The sequence below is a fragment of the Gymnoscopelus microlampas genome, assembly GCF_963454915.1.
Source record: "Gymnoscopelus microlampas genome assembly, contig: SCAFFOLD_55, whole genome shotgun sequence".
In the NCBI taxonomy this organism is placed as follows: domain Eukaryota; kingdom Metazoa; phylum Chordata; class Actinopteri; order Myctophiformes; family Myctophidae; genus Gymnoscopelus; species Gymnoscopelus microlampas.
This window is the reverse complement of record NW_028155755.1, coordinates 216,964-221,091: the sequence shown is the minus strand read 5'-3', so window position 1 is coordinate 221,091 and position 4,128 is coordinate 216,964. Positions and strand designations below refer to the sequence as shown.

At 39.8% G+C, this 4,128-nt stretch overlaps 1 long non-coding RNA gene across 1 annotated transcript; it reads left to right on the top strand.

Annotated features, from left to right (window-relative positions):
• On the top strand, window positions 1-3,303 carry LOC311041287. The gene is made up of 3 exons (XR_014600387.1): window positions 1-132; window positions 2,607-2,683; window positions 3,242-3,303. It is a non-coding gene; the product is annotated as an uncharacterized lncRNA (long non-coding RNA).
• The last annotated feature ends 825 nt before the right edge of the window (window positions 3,304-4,128 follow it).

The following is a 4,128-nucleotide window of genomic DNA, read 5'->3' as shown; positions in this document are numbered from 1 at the left end:
AGCAGAACTAGCAGCTGCTACAGACCTCTAACACACCACAGATCAACCAGATGAAGAAACAACCATCTAGACCCAGAGAGGAGAGACAGCTAGACCACACCGTGTCCACATCCTACAACACATGACTCTGAGGTATACAACCTTATCAACTTGTCCAGTGGGGGGTTTGGACCCAACTAATGATTTAGGGGTTTATCTTTAATGTTGTCACTCAACAGTAAACAAACCAACATACAGTATAAGTGTTTACAGGGTATCTGTATGTTTATATTTAGATTACGTAAGAAAGATATTGTGAAAATAGTAGATCTACAAGCTCACACTGCGAGGCGTTATGAGCTTGTAGATATTTAACTCACAGGACCCATTTCAATTCGCTTACAAGCAGGGTCGTAGTACAGAGGATGCAGTTGTCACATTGGTTCACGTCATCTCTAAACATCTTGACAAACCAAAATCCTATGCTAGAGGACTTTTCCTAGATTTTTCTTCTGCTTTCAACACAATACAGCCGGACTTGCTCCTCACTAAAATGGTTCAGTTACACATTAATCCTTTTGTTATTCAGTTTTATCTTAAGTTCCTCACTGACAGAATTCAGTATGTAAAGGTAAACAAGACACTCTCCTCTCCCATCAGGACCAGAGTTGGTGCACCCCAAGGTTGCATTAGCTCTCCTGTATTGTTTACTCTTTACACGGCAGACTGTAACACCTGCGAGTCAAATCAGTTTCTTCTGAAATATTCAGATGACTCTACGCTAATAGCTCTGATGACTGACAGTGATGACCCGAAACAGTACCAGTGTAGCGTTGACCGGCTTGTGGAGTGGTGTGACAAAAATAATCTGATTATCAACACTAAGAAAACTGAGGAAATTATATTTGGTCCTGCTCCCGGTGATAAGACACCACCGGTGACAATCCATGGTTCAGCTATTGAACAGGTCCCATCTTACAAATATCTGGGGGTGATGATAGATGCCACCTTAGCATGGTCATCTCATATTGATTATATTTGTAAGAGGATACAGCAGCGTATGTACTCCCTACGCCGACTTAGATCGTTTGGTGCTAGCAGTCAGATCTTGTCTCTTTTCTATGCGTCTGTTGTTCAAACTGTGATGTTGTACTGTAGCACGGCCTGGTTTAACAGCCTATCAATGGTATATAAGAACAAACTGTATAGCCAAATTAAGATCTGCGCTAAAATAGTTGGTAGGCCAGTCGAGGCTGTGTTACGTTCCTTTAAAGAGGCCCAGATCAATAGTATGCTTAGACTGGCAAAGAGCATCTCCTCTGACCCCTTACATGTTTTAAATGATGAATATCAACTGATGCCCTCCGGGAGGCGGTTTAGAGTCCCTAAATATAAGAAAAACAGGCTAAAGAACTCTTTTGTACATCAGTCTGTTCTGCTTTTAAACCAAAGTCGGTAAACCAAGAGGATTTGTTCTACTGTTCTTGTTTCTGTCTGCTTCTGTGATGTATGTCCTGTAATGTACTTTGTGTAATGTATTGTGTATGTCCTGCCTGTATCTTGAACGGTGACGTCATGGACACAAAGCAAATTTCGGTGAAAGCTGACAATAAAGTTGTATCGTATCGTATCGTAACGTAGATCTGCTATTTACCCAAATCACTACTCCCAAATACCCAAATCACTACTTTACATAACAGGTTTACAAGTGAGTGTGTAAATGTGTCCTCACTCCTCACATCTATAGGCTACACTATATATATATATATATATATATATATATATATATATATATATATATATATATATATATATATATATATATATATATATATATATATATATATATATATATATATATATATAAATAAAAAAAGACACAGACCTCACCCCACACACCCCAAAGTGAAATGGATCTTTTTTTGGACCAGAGCCTTTATCTCTCAAGATGAGTTTAACTTTATGTTCACTAACATGTATTATCTGTCTTATCCTGGTCAATCACTAGCATTTACAACTTATTACAACTGAACACAGTCTGTGTCTCTAGAATATAATCTAATGAAACATCAGTATAATATTGATCCAGAGTTAATTAATAACAAAGTGATCATTGTGTAAGAGAGTCTCTTTACATCCTGTTCACTGGTAGAGATTAAACTATAATAAATATGTTGTTTGTTCATAAAGTCTTTAATCTATGATCAGTGAAACATTATGAAAGATCTGTTTACTAAACAATGAACACAATAATATGTAGAATTATTATGTTTATGTTTTATCATTAACTGTTCTATATACAGCCATCTAGTTGGAGAAATCACTTCAGTTAGACTGAGAACCTGGTCCATTATATGTTGTTAGACTGCCATCTAGTGACCAAACACAGTAATGACCTAAGTACTTTATGCACATTGAACTAGACATGTAGAGAATGTAGACATAATATAATGTACACTTTAATGATATTAAAGTGTATATTATATAGAGATGAGACATTTAAATTGTGTTCATATTGAGGAGAGACATTGTAATAGTGACAGAGCTGTCATTCAGGGTAACCAGACAGTCATTCAGTTTAATGTTAATATTTATATATGTCCTCTCTCTCTCCTCATCTCATGCAGGACGTTCCAGACCAGAGCCCTCCAGACCTTCAGGTTCTGTTACGTTGACAACACGTGTGGCTTCACCTTTCTTAAGTGTAAGACCCTTCATTTGTTGAGCATGGCACCTCAGACATGCAATGGCTTTGGCAGCTGCTCTTTCCCAACCAGAGAACTTTCTTAGGTCTAGTAATGTCCCTTCTTCCTTAGTGTTTGTGTTGTACACCTGTTCCTTTTCTTCTTTTGCCTCCGTGTTATACCCCTAGCCTGGCATTGTCCAGACTGATAACGTGTATTCACCCTCTCGTTCCTCCCCGGTATCAGTCTGGACTTCAGCCTATAGGGAGTGAGTATGAGAAATAAGAAAATGATCGGGCCAATCAGTGACTGCGTCTCAACTGCTGTCCGTACAACAGTGAAAAGCATCAAAATAATGTTCTGATTTCTCATACTCTCTCCCTATTGAATAGAACGTTTGTATAGACATGTCCTCAGAGACAGAACGTTTATATAGCCATGTCCTCACAGACAGAACGAAGCGTCTCTTGTGCTCCTTGTTGTACGAGTGAAGGGACTGGAGTCTGTTTAGCGGGGCTGTTGTCGTCATAGTGTCAACAGGATATACCAGTCATGTATCTGGGCTTTCCTTTTGTCAGGTTGATGGTAAGCTGCCTCTGGCTGGAGACCGGCCGGGGAGATTCCCCACAAGGACTGACAGGTGAGACACAGGCCTCAGGCAGCCGCTTATTATCCAGAGAGCTTTGTTGATGCAGCATCAACCTTCTTTGATTGATTGATGTACTTTATTTAGTAAGACATGACAACAGTACATGGAAGTACAATTCACTATACAAGGTCTACTAAACTGGAAGACTCATTAAGCACTGAGCTTGTTTAAAATGAGTCCCCACACTACTGATGCGACGGTCAGGTTTTTCATACCCCGCCCTGCCCGCCCCGCCACGGAACCGAACCCGCCCCAACCCGCCCCGCAAAACAATATATAAATCAACGACTCGGCCCGCCCCGTGAGTGAGTGTGAGTGAACTGCGGCGTGACACCATACATCACACATCAGTATAAACACATTAATATATGTTTTGTTTTTTACATCTCATTCACCCTGACAAGCACTTGCAATGTTGTAGTTGAGGCATTACATTTTGTTTGACTCGGTTCCCCACATAAATGTTGTGAAAATAGCAGATCTACAAGCTCACCATGCCTCACGTTGCAAGGCATTGTGAGCTTGTAGATCTGCTAAGTTCACAATTTTTACTTCTTATAGTATTTGATGATTTGGCCAATGTTTGATTGTTTTTTATAGTATAGTTTGTTAGATACTTTTGATTCCGTAATGGTCTTTTCCCCCTTTCATTTAGGTATTAAAAAGGTCTTAAAAGTCCTTGAATTGTCACTTCACTGTGATCTGGGGAACTCCCCAAAATCATGTCGCGTCCCGACCCAGAGGTTGAGAACCACGTGCTTTGAAAGCATGGCCATAGACATATATGGGCATGGCTTCCTGCTCTGAAACCCTCTC